Here is a 17816-nt window from a genome sequence, read left to right as displayed (position 1 = left end):
TCTGATAGATAGTCAGGCTTCTCAGCCTTTTTCATTTATAGATGTCTGTACTCAGACATGATAGCTTCCGCTTGTGCTTTGACTTGTATGCTCTGATTGTTGGGTCATAAGACCCATGTTTGTAATATCTCGCTCCTCGGAGCCTATTGAATATTTACTTGTGTCGTATAGTCATGTTGTGATGCCATGTTGTATTTGCACATATCGAGCATATTGTGTGTATGTTATTGAAATGCTTGGTATGTGTGGGATCTGGCTATCTAGTTGCTTATCCTTAGTAGCCTCTCTTACCGGGAAATGTCTCCTAGTGTTTCCACTGAGCCATGGTAGCTTGCTGCTGCTCCGGAACACTTAGGCTGGCCGGCATGTGTCCTTCTTCGTTCCTGTGTCTGTCCCTTCGGGGAAATGTCACGCGATGAATACCCGAGTCCTGTTAGCCCGCTACAGCCCGGTTCACCGGAGTCCTGCTAGCCCAGTGCTACAGCCTGGATTCACTCACTGATGACCGACACGTTCGATGTTGGGTCATGGATTGATGTCCCTGTAAGTTTGTGCCACTTTGGGTTTACGACTAGCCATGTCAACCCGGGCTCCTTATCATATGGATGCTAGCGACACTGTCATATACGTGTGCCAAAAGGCGCAAACGGTCCCGGGCAAAGGTAATGCGACACCCGTGGGAATACCGTGCGTGAGGCCGCAAAGTGATATGAGGTGTTACATGCTAGATCGATGTGGCATTGAGTCGGGGTCCTGACAACAAAGTTCGAAGTCAACCTGGGGCCTAATGTTGGAGATATAACTATCAGTTATGACCCGCCCAGGAGGGGTCAGGTCAGCCCCAATGGCGGGTCACGAAGGAAGCCCAATAAACATTCAAGACAATAGTTTATTAAAGCTTATAGAAGGCCTAAGGCCTAGAGGCGGCTTAAGGCCCAATATTGTAAACCGCCGTATATAAGGAAAGACTTGTAAAGAAAGGCATGTAAAAGAAGTCACCGAGCCGGATACAATTTATGAGCCGGCCGGGACTCTGTAGGCCACCAGGCATCAACTCGTGTATATAAGGGGACGACCCGGTGGCGTCTTAGGGCAAGAAACAAGAGACCAATAACAAAGCCGGTGAACTAGCCTCTTGGTAATCGAAACCCCAGCAATACGAACACAACTAGACGTAGGCCTTTACCTTCATCGTAAGGGGATGAACTAGTATAAAACCTCTCGTGTCCTTTATCCCGGCTAACCCCTTTAATCTTCCTAGTTGCGATGGCCCTACGACTAAGTACTTCCACTTGGACATCTACCGTGACAATTCCACGACAACTTCACTCTGAAATTCTTTGAACTTTTCAAATGTTTCAGACTTATGTTTCATTAAGTAGATATACCCATAGCTGCTCAAAATCATCGGTGAAGGTCATAAAATAAAGATACCCTCCGCGAGCATCAACACTCATCGGACCACATACATCAGTATGTATTATTTCCAATAAGTCTGTTGCTTGCTCCATTGTTCCGGAGAACGGAGTTTTAGTCATCTTGCCCATGAGGCATGGTTCGCAAGCATCAAGTGATTCCAAAAGCCCATCAGCATGGAGTTTCTTCATGCGCTTTACACCAATATGACCTAAATGACAGTGCCACAAATAAGTTGCACTATCATTATTGAACTTATATCTTTTGGCTTCAATACTATGAATATGTGTATCACTACTATCGAGATTCAATAAAAATAGACCACTGATCAATGGTGCATGACCATAAAAGATAATACTCATATAAATAGAACAACCATTATTCTCTGATTTAAATGAATAACCGTCTCACATCAAACAAGATCCAGATATAATGTTCATGCTTAACGCTGGCACCAAATAACAATTATTCAGGTCTAATACTAATCCCGAAGGTGGATGTAGAGGTAGCGTGCCGACGGCGATCACATCGACTTTGGAACCATTTCCCATGCGCATCGTCACCTCGTCCTTAGCCAATCTTCGTTAAATCCATAGCCCTAGTTTCGAGTTGCAAATATGAGCAATAGAACCAGTATCAAATACCCAGGCGCTACTACAAGCATTAGTAAGGTACACATCAATAACATGTATATCAAATATACTTTTCACTTTGCCATCCTTCTTATTCGCCAAATACTTGGTGCAGTTCCGCTTCCACTGACCAGTCGCTTTGCAGTAGAAGCACTCAGTTTCAGGCTTAGGTCCAAACTTGGGCTTCTTCACTTGAGCAGCAACTTGCTTGCCGTTCTTCTTAAAGTTCCCCTTCTTCCCTTTGCCCTTCTTCTTGAAACTAGTGGTCTTGTTGACCATCAACACTTGATACTCCTTCTTGATTTCTACCTCCACAACCTTTAGCATTGCGAAGAGCTCGAGAATTGTCTTCTCCATCCCTTGCATATTATAGTTCATCACGAAGCTTTTGTAGCTTGGTGGCAGTGATTGAAGAAATTTGTCAATGACACTATCATCAGGAACATTAAGTCCTAGTTGAGTCAAGTGGTTGTGGTACCCAGACATTCTGAGTATATGTTCACTGATAGAACTATTCTCCTCCATCTTGCAGCTATAAAACTTATTGGAGACTTCATATCTCTCAATTCGGGCATTTGCTGGAAATATGAACTTCAACTCCTAGAACATCTCATATGCTCCATGACGTTCAAAACATCGTTGAAGTCCCGATTCTAAGCCGTAAAGCATGGCACACTGAACTATCAAGTAGTCATCAACTTTGCTCTGCCAGACGTTCATAACATCTGGTGTTGCTCCTGCAGCGTGCTTTGCACCTAGCGGTGCTTCCAGGATGTAATTATTCTGTGCAGCAATGAGGATAATCCTCAAGTTATGGACCCAGTCCGTGTAGTTGCTACCATCATCTTTCAACTTAGCTTTATCTAGGAACACATTAAAATTCAAAGGAATAGTAGCACGGACCATTTATCTACAACAACGTAGACATGCAAAATACTATCAGGTACTAAGTTCATGATAAATTAAAGTTAAATTAATCATATTACTTAAGAACTCCCACTTAGATAGACATCTCTCTAGTCATCTAAATGATCACGTGATCCATAGCAACTAAACCATGCCCGATCATCACGTGAGATGGAGTAGTTTTCAATGGTGAACATTACTATGTTGATCATATATACTATATGATTCACGCTCGACCTTTCGGTCTCAGTGTTCCGAGGCCATATCTTCATATGGTGCCTTTGATATGGCCATCATCATCTTGTGCCTTTGATCTCCATCTCCAAAGAACCGTCATGATCACAATTGTCACCGGCTGGACACCTTGATCTCCATCGAAGCATCGTTGTCGTCTCGCCAACTATTTCTTCTACGAATATCGCTACTGCTTAGTGATAAAATAAAGCAATTACATGGCGATTGCATTTCAAACAATAAAGCGACAACCATATGGCTCCTGCCAGTTGATGATAACTTTTACAAAACATGATCGTCTCATACAACAATTTATATATCGTCATGTCTTGACCATATCACATCACAACATGCCCTACAAAAACAAGTTAGGCGTCCTCTACTTTGTTGTTGCAAGTTTTATGTTGCTGCTACGGGCTTCTAGCAAGAACCGTTCTTACCTACGCATCAAAACCATAACGATTTTTCGTCAAGTGTGATGTTTTAACCTTCAAGAAGGACCAAGCGTAGTCAAACTCGATTCAACTAAAGCTGGAGAAACAGACACCAACTACTCACCTGTATGTGAAGCACGTCGGTAGAACCAGTCTCATGAACGCGGTCATGTAATGTCGATCTGGGCCGCTGCATCCAACAATACCGCCGAATCAAAGTAAGACATTGCTGGTAAGCAATATGACTATTATCGCCCACAGCTCTTTGTGTTGTACTCGTGCATATAACATCTACGCATAGACCTGGCTCGGATGCCACAGTTGGGGAATGCAGTATTTCCAAATTTCCCACGATCATGGAAGATCTATCTAGGAGATGCATAGCAACGAGATGGGGAGAGTGTGTATATGTACCCTCGTAGACCGAAAGCGGAAGTGTTTAGTAACATGGTTGATGTAGTCGAACGTCTTCGCGATCCAACCGATCCAAGTACTGAACACACGACACCTCCGCGATCAGCACACGTTCAGCTCGATGATGTCTCTCGAACTCTTGATCCAGTTGAGGCTGAGTGTGAGTTCTGTCAGCACAACGGTGTGGCGACGTTTATGATGAAGTTACCGACGCAGGGCTTCGCCTAAGCACTACGACACATGACCGAGGTGTGTAACTGTGGAGGGGGAGCACCACACACGGCTAAAAGATCAACTTGTGTGTTCTAGGGTGCCCCCCTCCCCATGTATATAAAGGAGGGAGGAGGGGAGGGCCGGCCGGCCCCTAGGGCGCGCCCAAGAGGGGAGTCCTACTAGGAATCCTAATCCTGGTAGGATTCCACTAAAAGGGAGAGAGGGGGAAGGAAGGAGAGGGAGAGGGAATAGGAAGCGGGCGCCGCCCCTTCCCTTGTCCAATCCGGACTACAAGGGTGGGGGGGGGCCTGCCCTCCTCTCTCTCCAATAAGGCCCATGGTGGCCCATTAGTTCCCCCCAGGGGGGGTGCCGGTAACCCCTCCGGCACTCCATTTTTACCCGAAATGATCTGGAACACTTCCGGTGTCCGAATAACATGGTCCACTATAACAATTTTATGTCTCGACCATTTCGAGACTCCTCATCATATCCGTGATCTCATCCGGGACTCCGAACAAACTTTGGTTCATCAAAACACGAAAATCATAATACAAATCGTCATCGGACGTTAAGCGTGCGGACCCTACGGGTTCGAGCACTATGTAAACATGACCGAGACACATCTCCGGTCAATAACCAATAGTGGAACCTGGATGCTCATATTGGCTCCTACATATTCTAGAAGATCTTTATCGGCTAAACCGCATAATGATGACTTAGAAGTATAGGGGATCAATTGTAGTTCTTTTTGATAAGTAAGAGTGTCGAACCCAACAAGGAGTAGAAGGAAATGACAAGTAGTTTTCAGTAAGGTAATGTCTGCAAGTGCTGAAACTGTAAGTAGCGAGTAGTTTGATAGCAAGATAATTTGTGACGAGCAAGTAATGATAATAGTAACATGTATGCATCAAGGTAGCCCAATCCTTTTGAGGCAAAGGACAGGCCAAAACGGTCTCTTATAATAAGCAAAGCATTGTTGAGGGTACATGGGAATTTCATCTAGTTACTTTCATCATGTTGGTTTGATTTGTGTTCGCTACTTTGATAATTTGATATGTGGGTGGATCGGTGCCTAGGTGTTGTTCTTACTTGAACAAACCTCATACTTATGATTAACCCTCTGGCAAGCATTCATAACTACGAGAAAAGTATTAAGAATAAATTCTGACCATAGCATTAAACTCTAGGATCCAATCGGTCCCTTACGGAATAGTGCATAAACTGGGGTTTAAGTTTCTATCGCTCTCGCAACCCACCATCTATTTACTACTCCACAATGCATTCCCTTAGGACCAAGTATGGTGAAGTATCATGTAGTCGACATTCACATGACACCACTAAGGGAATCACAACATACATACTATCAAAATATCGAACACATATCAAATTCACATGATTACTTGCAACATGATTTCTCCCGTGACCTCACGAACAAAAGGAACTACTCACAAATAATAATCATGCTCAAGATCAGAGGGATATTAAATAGCATATTGGATCTGAACATATAATCTTCCACCAAATAAACCACATAGTAATCAACTACAAGATGTAATCAACACTACTAGTCACCCCCTAGCAACAATCTATAGTTCCGGTAACAAGATTGAATACAAGAGATGAAGTAGGGTTTGAGATGAGATGGTGCTGGTGAAGATGTTGGTGGAGATTTCCCTCCCCAAGATGGGAGAGTTGTTGGTGATGATGATGAGGATGATTTCCCCCTCCGGGAGGGAAGTTCCCCCGGCAAAATCGCTCCGCCGGAGGGAAAAAGTGCTCCTGCCCAAGTTCCGCCTCGAGGCGGCGGCGCTTCATCCCGAAAGTCCTCCTTTTATTTTTTTCTAGGTCAAAACCACTTATATACTAGAAGATGGGCACCAGAGGTGGGCTGAGGAGGCCACAACCCACTAGGGCGCGCCTGGGGGACCTGGCGCGCCCAGCTGGGTTGTGCCCACCCGGTGGCCCCACTCTGGTGTATATTGGCTGCAATATTCCTCAAATAATTCATAAAAATTCTCCGTAAAGTTTCAGCTCATTTGGAGTTGTGTAGAATACGTGACCTGACATAGCTTTTCCAGGTCCAGATTTCCAGCTACCAGAATTCTCCCTCTTAGTGTGTTCCTTGTAAATTATGAGAGAAAATGCATTAGAATTACTCCAAAAAGCATTATTATGGATAAAAACATTATAAGTAACAGTAAGAAAACATGATGGAAATTGGACGTATCAACTCCCCCAAGCTTAGACTTCGTTTGTCCTCAAGCGAAAACCAAAATCGAAAAACATGTCCACATGCTTTGAGAGAGAGGTGTCGATAAAAACAAAATACAAACATAGAATCATCATGTTGATTATTATAACAACAACAAAATTAAACATAGGACTTTTATCATATACTTCTCATGAATAAGTAATACTTCATCACACAATCGAAGTATAAAGCAAAAACTCCATTAGAAACTAACAAACTATGTTCTCAGTCAACTTTGCAACTACTATTCATCATCTTTTCAGGAAGGGTCATGTGTCGGAGCCTTTAGGCAAGTCCACATACTCAACCATCATATAGTCTTCTATGATTGATAACACTCACCTTGTACCCATGAGAAAAACGTTTCAGTCGGACACAATGAAAGATAGGGGCTTATAGTTTCGCCTCCCAACATACTCACCTCAAGGGTGATGTCAACAATAATAACTCATGCTACCTATATTCAACTGTACATATGTGCCTAGATCTTTTCTCACCACATGATGCTTGCCAAAAGAGAAAAATAAAAGGAATAGATAGAAAAACATTGAATCTTTGCATAAATGTAAAAGATAGGCCCTTCGCAGAGGGACGCAGAGGTTGCCATGTGCTTATTTGTTTGCATGCCCAATCCTTTAGTGCAAGAGAACGTCATGTTGTATTGCCCCTTAAGATGACAACCTTTATTGTGCAGTCTGTCGCTTTTATTCTTTGTCATCCAAGTTCGTACAATGCTCAATTTTCTCTTACACTAAATGATCTCACATATTTAGAAGCAATTTTTATTTCCCTTTTGCACCGATGACAACTTACTTGAGGGATCTTGCTCAATCTATAGGTAGGTATGGTGGACACTTGAAAAAGATTTGGGTTTAAGGGTTTTTGGATGCACAAGTAGTATCTCTACTTAGTACATAATTTTGGCTAGCAAAGATAGGAGGCAAGCATCACATGTTAAAGTATCTATGACAATATGACTTCTATGTGAATATAAACAAACATAAACCATTAAGTTGTCTTCCTTGTCCAACGTCAACAATTTTGGCATATAATATTTTGATGAGGGCTCACAATCACAAAAGATTTCTAGGGTAGTATATCTATATGTGAATCTTCTCTTCCCTTATTAATTCTTTGATGAGGTGCATCATTGGCTAATGCTATGTTTGTCAATTTCTAAAAAAAATTCTACCTATAATTTTCCTTATGTGGTGCCATCACCTACCATAGGATTAGTATATAATCTGTTCATTATTAATTTCCTTTCTTCATTTATTTCCTTTCTCTTTTTCTTTCTTCCTTATTTCTTTTTTTTGAAGGTTAAGACAGTAGGAAAGGCTCCTACTGCATGTATATATAAATAACCAAAAGAATAGTTACATGGTGATATTTACAAGGGAGTGTGTGGGGGGGGAGGGGTTAGATCCAAAACACAACCCTAACTATGCTGAGGCGGACTTTGCAAGAAGGAAGAGACAACATGTCTCTTTTCACTAGGTAGTCTATATCTAATATTGCCAAAGTCTTCCTTGAATCTACTGAACCAAGAAGAAATGGAGGGTGACACATGCCTAAAGTAATTATTATTGCGTTCCTTCCAAAGGCTCCAAGCAGCAGTGAGAAATACCTCCATGATCATCTTGCGTGGGTGTTTTGTCTTTAGGTTCTCCACCAGCTGCAACCTATCTCCTTGTGTAGCCCAAGTGAGGGAGTCCTGGATTAGGGGGTGTCCGGATAGCCAGACTATACCTTCGGCCGGACTCCTGGACTATGAAGATACAAGATTGAAGACTTCGTCCCGTGTTCGAAAGGGACTTTCCTTGGCGTGGAAGGCAAGCTTGGCGATACGGATATGTAGATCTCCTACCATTGTAACCGACTCTGTGTAATCCTAGCCCTCTCTGGTGTCTATATAAACCGGAGGGTTTTAGTCCGTAGGACGAATAACAATGATACCATAGGCTAGCTTCTAGGGTTTAGCCTCCTTGATCTCGTTGTAGATCTACTCTTGTACTACCCATATCATCAATATTAATCAAGCAGGACGTAGGGTTTTACCTCCATCAAGAGGGCCCGAACCTGGGTAAAACATTGTGTCCCCTGCCTCCTGTTACCATCCGCCTAGCTAGATGCATAGTTCGGGACCCCCTACCCGAGATCCGCCGGTTTTGACACTGACATTGGTGCTTTCATTGAGAGTTCCTCTGTGTCGTCACTTTTAGGCCCAATGGCTTCTCCGATCATCAACAGCGATGCGATCCAGGGTGAGACTTTTCTCCCCGGACAGATCTTCGTATTCGGCGGCTTTGCACTGCGAGCCAATTCGCTTGGTCATCTAGAGCAGATCGAAAGCTACGCCACTGGCCATCAGGTCAGATTTGGAAGTTTAAACTACACAGCGGACCTCCGCGGAGACATGATCTTCAACGGATTCAAGCCGCAGCCGAGCACGCCGCACTGTCACGATGGGCATGATCCAGCTCTGCCGCCGAACAGTGCCCTGGAGGCCGCACCCGCATCAGCTCCGACCCTTAATTCAGAGCCAACTGCGCCAATCGAGGATGGGTGGTTGGACACCACCTCGGGGGCTGCAATCTCTATGGCGATCGAGCCGAACACCAGCCCTATTCTCTGCGAAGCCCGTGACTCCAAGGAGCCGGACTCCTCTCCAGACTCCGAGCCCTCCGCGCCCCTACCGGTCGAACCTGATTGGGCGCCGATCATGGAGTTCACCGCCACGGACATCTTTCAGCACTCGCCCTTTGGCGATATTCTGAATTCACTAAAGTTTCTCTCTTTATCAGGAGAGCCCTGGCCGGACTATGGTCAGCGAGGTTGGGATGCGGATGATGAAGAAATTCAAAGCCCACCCACCACCCACTTCGTAGCCACTGTCGATGATTTAACTGACATGCTCGACTTCGACTCTGAAGACATCGACGGTATGGACGCCGATGTAGGAGACGATCAAGAACCAACGCCTATAGGGCACTGGAAAGCCACCTCATCGTATGATATATACATGGTGGACACCCCAAAAGAAGACAATGGTGATGGAACAGCGGAGGATGACCCCTCCAAGAAGCAGCCTAAGCGCCAGCGTTAGTGGCGCCACTCTAAATCCCGCCAAAGCAAAAACGGTGATTCTGGCATGGGAGATAATAACACCCCGGACAGTGCCTAAGACAACCACCTCCAGCAAAATTCAGCACAGGAGGATGGAGTAGCCAGCCCTCGTGAGAGAGCGGCAGACAGAGAGGTCAAGGACGATAACTATATACCTCCCTCCGAAGACGAGACAAGCCTCGACGATGACGAATTTGTCATGCCAGAGGATCCCATCGAACAAGAGCGTTTCAAATGCATGCTTATGGCCACGGCGAGTAGCCTCATGAAAAACAGCAACATCTTAGAGCTGATCAAGATTTGCTAGCCGATAGATGGACTGAAGTCCTTTCGGCCGAAGAGTATGAACTCGAACGCCCCTCCAAGAGCTACCCAAAGCGAAGGTTGCTACCCCAATTAGAGGAGGAAGCACCTAAACCTACATCACCAGCGCATGATGCGGCCGACCGGCCACCCCGTGGCCGCGATAGAGAGGCCTCTTGGCCCTCCACTCGAGCCGCACCCCGGCGGCGCTCAAAAAATACCAAGGCACGGGAAAATGCGCCAGACCTGCGAGATATATTGGAGGACAAGGCAAGGCAAACAAGATCGATCTATGGATCGCGTGGGCGCCCCACGGCACGAGACGGTAATCGTCACTCCGGATACAGCCAATCCGGCCGGGCCGAACACAGTAGACAAAGCTCGTTTGAGCTGCGTCGTGATATAGCCCAATACAGAGGCGCCGCACACCCACTATGCTTCACAGATGAAGTAATGGATCATCAAATCCTCGAGGGTTTCAAACCTGTGAACATCGAATCATATGATGGCACAACAGATCCTGCGGTATGGATCGAGGACTATCTCCTTCATATCCACATGGCCCGTGGTGATGACCTACACGCCATCAAATACCTCCCACTCAAGCTTAAAGGACCAGCTCGGCATTGGCTTAACAGCTTGCCAGCAGAATCAGTTGGTTGTTGGGAGGACCTGGAAGCCACATTCCTCGACAATTTCCAGGGCACTTATGTGCGACCACCAGACGCCGATGACCTTAGCCACATATTTCAGCAGCCAGAGGAATCGGCCAGAAAATTCTGGACATGGTTCCTAACCAAGAAAAATCAAATTGTCGACTGTCCAGACGCAGAGGCCCTAGCAGCCTTCAAGCATAACATCCGTGATGAGTGGCTTGCATGACACCTAGGACATGAAAATCCGAAATCTATGGCAGCCCTCACGACACTTATGACCCGCTTTTGCGTGGGAGAAGACAGCTGGCTAGCTCGCAGCAATAACATGACCAAGAGCCCTGGTAATTCGGATACCAAGGACAGAAGTGGGAGGTCGCATCGCAATAAGAAAAGTGCTGCATTAACAGCAACAATGCTAAGGATACGACAGTTAATGCTGGATTCAGAGGCTCTAAACCCGGTCAGCGGAAAAAGCCATTCAAAAGAAATACTCCGGGCCCGTCCAGTTTGGACCGAATACTCGACCGCTCATGCCAGATACATGGCAGCCTCGAAAAACCAGCAAATCACACCAACAGGGATTGTTGGGTGTTCAAGCAGGCAGGCAAGTTAAATGCCGAAAGTAGAGACAAGGGGCTGCATAGCGATGACGAGGAGGAGCCCCGGCTGCCGAAAAACAGTGGACAGAAAGGTTTTCCCCCACAAGTGCGGACGCTGAACATGATATACGCAACCCACGTCCCCAAGAGGGAGCGGAAGAGTGCGCTAAGGGACGCATATGCGATGGAGCCAGTCGCCCCAAAGTTCAACCCATGGTCTTCCTGCCCGATCACTTTTGATCGAAGGGACCACCCCACTAGCACCCGTCATGGCGGATTCGCCGCATTGGTTCTAGACCCAATTATTGACGGATTTCACCTCACTAGAGTCCTTATGGACGGCAGTAGCAGCCTGAACCTGCTTTACCAGGATACAGTGTGGAAAATGGGCATCGATCCCTCAAGGATTAAACCAACTAAAACGACCTTTAAAGGCGTCATACCAGGTGTAGAGGCCAACTGTACATGCTCAGTTACACTTGAAGTGGCTTCGGATCTCCGGATAATTTCCGAAGTGAGGAGTTAATCTTCGACATAGTTCCGTTCCGGAGTGGCTATCACACACTGCTCGGGCGAACCACATTTGGCAAGTTCAATGTGTTGCCGCACTACGCATACCTCAAGCTCAAAATGCTAGGCCCTCGAGGAGTCATCACAGTCAATGGAAACACCGAACGCTCTCTCCGAACGGAGGAGCATACGGCGGCTATCGCAGCGGAAGTACAAAGCAGCCTCTCAAGGCAATTCTCCAGTCCGGCCATTAAACGTGTGGACACCGTCAAGCGCGCCCGGAGTAACCCACAACAAGACCGCCGGGCACGTTCCAAGCAAGCGTAGCAATGCGGCCACAACCCCAGCCCTCGCGAACTTGCGAAACTAGTGTTGCGCGTATGTAACTATGCTCTGGAAATACCATGGGCAAAAGGGGAGGGGAACAATCACGGCACGCCCAAAACATGGCTTAAACCGCACTAGGGGCTGCCGACTTTTTCATTTTCTCTTACTTTCAGGACTCCACTCTTCGGAAGGGCTGTCCGGCCGTACAATTGTCGCACAAATGATACAACAACCAGGGGAGCAGAAAGCTACGCCGCACTACGGAACTCTAAGGTGGTGTCTATAACGAGCAGTATACCTATTTTGCATAACATTCCGCAGCTCGCCCCTGGAAAGGACATATTTGATAGTCCCATCTTTTGCTTATCGCACTATTTGTATCGTCCTGCTTTAATCGCAGCCTTTTTAAATAAACAATGCATAGCTTCCGTCTATTATTGCATTACACTTTTTTACGAATATATGTTCATTAATGACATGTTGCACCCGTACACTTTGGTACGGCCAATACGCCAGGGGCTTAAGTACCCCACAACACAGTGTGAGAAGTCCAAACACTTTCACAAGTGTGGCACGCCGAACTTATAGCATTATATGCATCGGCTCCGAATCATGTCTTGGGTCAATAGTTGGGTTTGCCCGGCTCCTATGTTTTGGTACCTTACGTTCTGTTATATCGGCTAAGGTAGCACTAGGAGAACTACTGCGATTGTGCCCCAGTTGAGCTGGGCTAAGCACCTCAGTAGAGAAAGCTAAAACTAACCGTCATGATGAGGCGAGAGATGGTCGCTGTTCGGGAGGTTTTCGAGTCCCTAAAGACTTATGCCGCTTAGAGTGAGGAGGCGGCTTTGTCCGGCCTAGGCGTGGATAGCGCCCCGAACTCGGTCTTCCGAATACTAGGGGCTTCGCCAAAATTTAAAATTATAGAATTCTATGGCTAAGTGAGAGTGTTCAAGCATTATAGTCCGATTGCCTTGTTCGTTGTGTTGAGCGCCTCCCTCGAAGGACCCAAGAATGGGAAAAAGAGCGCTCATGTTTATCCCGAACACCCTAGCACTCGTTCCATGGGGGCAGAAGCCGACGACTCGCCATCTCTCAAATTTGATAAATGGCCGCACAGAAGGTTATATTTTAAATTCAAAAAGCATTGCTTAGTGCACATGAACAAGTTTTTAGTGCACAGGACAAAATGAGCGAGTTTACTAAAAAATTACATCCATGGAACATTCATCCGCCACAAGGCGGGCACCCTTCAGAATGCCCTCATAATACATCTCGGGCTTGCGATGCTCCTTGCCCAGCGGTAGCCCGTCCTTCACAAGCTTCTCAGCATCCAGCTTGCCCCAGTGCACCTTCGCATGGGGAAGCGCCCTACAGGCAACCTCGATGCATACGGAGCGCTTGATGACTTCGAGCCTTGGACAGGCCTCCACCAGCCCGAAGTAGCTCCCAGGAATGGCCTCTCCAGGCCACAGCCGGACTATGAGGCCCTTAATGGCCTGTTCGGCCACCTTATGGAGCTCGACCAGCTATTTCAGCTGGTTGCTTAAGGGCACCGGGTGTTCGGCCTCAGCATACTGAGACCAGAACACCTTCTCTGTCGAGCTTCCCTCCTCGGCTCGGTTGAAGGCGGCGGCATCTGACACGCTACGGGGCAAGTCTGCGAATGCTCCTGGAGAGCTCCGGATTCGGGTAAGTAACAAGTAATTCACTTTTATGTGCTTGCTTTGCATAAAGAATGCCTTACCCGCCGCTATCTTTTTTATTGCCTCAACCTCCTGGAGGGCCTTCTGGGCTTCGGCCTTGGCAGACTTGGCATCTTCAATGGCCGCCGCGAGCTCAGACTCTCCCGTCTTCGAGTCAAGCTCCAAACTCTCATGTTTTTTCATGAGAGCCTGGAGCTCTTGCCGCACCTCGCCAACCTGCGTCTCATGCTTCTCCCACTCGGTGCGCTCGGTGGCCGCCCTCTTCTCGGCCTCGGACATCACTTGCTTAACGGTCGCCACCTCAGTTGTGGCCCCTACAATAGCCGTGTTAATCCTGTCACTTTTTGCAATTGCACCTTTCACATATTTCAATGAGGTATTTCTTACCTTCCTTCTCCTCGAGATGCTGCTTGGCTAGGCCAAGCTCTTGCTCGGACCACTCGAGGTTCTGCTTCAGCGTGCCCACCTCCGCTGTCAGTGCGGTGGATGCTAGCAGCGAAGCCTGCATACGCATATTGACTTACTTTTGTTAGACTCCTGCGAATGTTATTAGATCCTCTATTCGGCTTTTGTTTCCAAACGTCAAACAGATCATCAGGGGCTACTATCTATGCGGTAATATTTTTACATATTCCTTACTTACCTCAAAGCCTATTAGAAGGCTGGCACAGGCTTTAGTCAGTCCACTTTTGGCGGACTGAACCTTCTGGATCACCTCACTCATAATAGTGCGGTGCTCGTCGTCGATGGAGGCGCCATTAAGCACCTCCAGCAAATTGTTCGGTGCCTCCGGTTGGACGGAGGTCACTGGCTCAGTAGGCTTCCGCCTCTTGGAAGGAGGCTGCCTACCGGAGTCCGAAACCGTTGAAGTTTCCGGCGCGGTGTCTGGCTCAAAGCCGGACTTAGAGCCCTTGGGGGTTCTATCCCATTCACGCCTGGAGTCCGGGAGGTCGCCTTGCGGCGCCTCCAGGACCACCTCCTCCTGGCTTGGAACCTATTGGGACGCCACCTCGGCGTCGTCCGTAGGGTGGGGGGAGGTAGCCACCGGAAGCGAAGTCACATCCGACGAATCCAGGGAGCCGCTCGACGACTCGTCGAGCCCGGCCTTGGGCGGACTGCATAGACATGTTCGACGTAAGGAAAAGCTGTGCAATGGGGGAATACTATGAATCACTCTGGTATCCAGATACTTACGATCTCGCCATGGGCTTGGCCCTGTGCGGCCACTCCTCTTCGCCGTCGTCGGCGTTGGTGGAGTAGTCCGGAGGAGGGTCTTCCCCCTCTTGGACCCTTCGGCCTCCCCAGTTGGGCCGGCCTTCCTTTTCTTCCCTTCCCCCGCTGGAGGGGGAGAGGTCTCTTCTTCCTCCTCCTCGTCTTCATGGGAGGAGTGCGCCTTGGAGCCGTCAGATGATGAATCCGACACCTCCTGGCCCCGGGCACTCTTTCGAGTCCCGGTGGCCTTCTTCTTGGCCTTCTTCTCCGGCACCATGTAGGGTGCCGGAACCAGCAGCTTCGCCAAGCGAGCGTCCGCTGGGCCTTCGGGCAAAGGAGCCGGACAGTTGATCTGTCCAGACGTCTCCTGCAAATCCTGTCAAAGGTAAGGGAGCTTAGATCCCGCATGGAGTCAAACTATGAAAAACTAATACCCTGTAAAAGGTAAAAACAGCTTACCGCACGAGCGTGACGCTGCGTGCTGAATCCGCGATCCTCGGTAGCGGATGCGGGGGCCTCGGCACCCTTGAGAAGCACCTTCCAGGCATCTTTGTACGTCGTGTCAAAGATCCTGCTCAGAGTTCGGTGCCGCGCTGGGTCGAACTCCCACAGGTTGAAAGCCCATTGTTGACACGGGAGGATCCGACGGATGAGCATAACCTAGACTACGTTGACAAGTTTGAGCTTCTTGTCCACCAGGGTTTGGACGCATGTTTGGAGTCCGGTCAGCTCTCCTTTTTTACCCCACAACAGGCCCGTCTCTTTCCAGAAGGCGAGCCGCGTAGGGGGTCCGGATCGGAACTCGGGGGCTGCGACCCATTCAGGGTCGCGCGGCTTGGTGATGTAAAACCACCCTGACTGCCACCCCTTTAGGGATTCCATGAAGGAGCCCTCGAGACATAGGACGTTGGGCATCTTGCCCACCATGGCGCCTCCGCAGTCCGCTTGGGTGCCGCGCACCAACTTTGGCTTGACATTGAAAGTCTTGAGCCATAGGCCGAAATGGGGGCGGATGCGGAAGAAAGCCTCGCACACGATGATAAACGCCAAGATGTTGAGGACAAAGTTCGGGGCCAGATCGTGGAAATCCAGGCCATAGTAGAACATGAGCACCCGGACAAATGGGTGGAGAGGGAATCCCAGTCCACGGAGGAAATGGGGGAGGAACACCACCCTCTCATGGGGCCTAGGGGTGGGGATGAGCTGCCCCTCTTCGGGAAGCCGGTGCGCAATGTCGTTAGACAAGTATCGGGCCTTCCTCAGTTTTTTGATGTGTCCCTCCATGACGGAGGAGACCATCCACTTGCCTCCCGCTCCGGACATGGCTGGAGAAGGTTGAGGTGGGGTGTGCGGACATGGGCGCTGGAGATCGAGTGCACGGAAATGGATAGGCAAAGGAGGAAGAAGGTGTGGATGAAAAGGCGGATCCTTATCCCCTTATATGGATGGACACAACTATGCGGCCCCACCAGCCTGGTAAAACTTGCTTATCTCCCAAGCGCCGTAGTCAATGGAGTGGTTGGGTTACCCACGCCCGAATTGATGAGAATCCCGGAATAAGGGGACACGATCTCTGCTTTGACATGGCGTGCCAAGGAAACCGCCTCGCTAAACGCGCTGAGGTGGGACAGTAAAACGATTCGAGGAAAGACTTGGCCGTAGTGTGATGTCACGCTACGGGATACGTCAGCAGATTAGATTTGTGTAAATATTTATTCTCTCTATGGCAATATGTGGAAACTTATTTTGCAGAGCCGGACACTACCTTTGTGTTCAAAATCTTCTGTGAAGTACTTGGAGGAGGAACCCGCCGTGCAATGCCGAAGATAATCTGCGCGTCGGACTCGTCGACATTGAAGCCTGGTTCAGGGGCTACTGAGGGAGTCCTGGATTAGGGGGTGTCCGGATAGCTGGACTATACCTTCGATCCGACTCCTGGACTATGAAGATACAAGATTGAAGACTTCATCCCGTGTCCGAAAGGGACTTTCCTTGGCATGGAAGGCAAGCTTGGCGATACGGATATGTAGATCTCCTACCATTGTAACCGACTCTGTGTAACCCTAGGCCTCTCCGGTGTCTATATAAACCGGAGGGTTTTAGTCCATAGGACGAATAACAATGATACCATAGGCTAACTTCTAGGGTTTAGCCTCCTTGATCTCGTGGTAGATCAACTCTTGTACTACCCATATCATCAATATTAATCAAGCAGGACGTAGGTTTTTACCTCCATCAAGAGGGCCCGAACTTGGGTAAAACATTGTGTCCCCTGCCTCCTATTATCATCCGCCTAGACGCACAGTTCGGGACCCCCTACCCGAGATCCGCCGGTTTTGACACCAACACCAAGATATACGTAGCAAACTCCAACATTCCCTACTGAAGGTGCAACAAAAGAAGAGATGCTCCACCGTTTCTTAGATATGATGCCCGCAAAGTAAACAGTCAAAATTGTTACCAATATTGTAGTGACGCCGCTTGAGCATATTCCTCGTGTTGAGCCGGTCCAAAAGTAAAAACCAACCAAATACATTGATTTTGGGTATGCATATAGTCTTCCAGAGCCACTTGATAGCCACATGAGCAACCACATCTCGGAAAACAAACTGATAGTAGGCTGTGGTTTTGAACACAGTTGATCCCCAACAATAGGACGAAACATCATCATGATCTTCCAAAGTCATCGCAGCCATATCAGTTTGGAGGAGCTTGAGTTCGTCATGAGCTTGCAGCAAGAGTGGTAGATGAAAGGTTTCGTGAAGGGCGTGGGCAGTCAAAAACCCTTGCACAGACAAGTCCTCCTTAAGGACATATGAGAAAGTGCGTGGATATTGTTCTGCCAAGATGGACTGGTTCCAGTTGTCTTTCCAGAAT

This window comes from Triticum dicoccoides, chromosome 7A (assembly GCF_002162155.2).
Source record: "Triticum dicoccoides isolate Atlit2015 ecotype Zavitan chromosome 7A, WEW_v2.0, whole genome shotgun sequence".
NCBI lineage: Eukaryota > Viridiplantae > Streptophyta > Magnoliopsida > Poales > Poaceae > Triticum > Triticum dicoccoides.
This window is presented reverse-complemented; position numbering follows the sequence as displayed.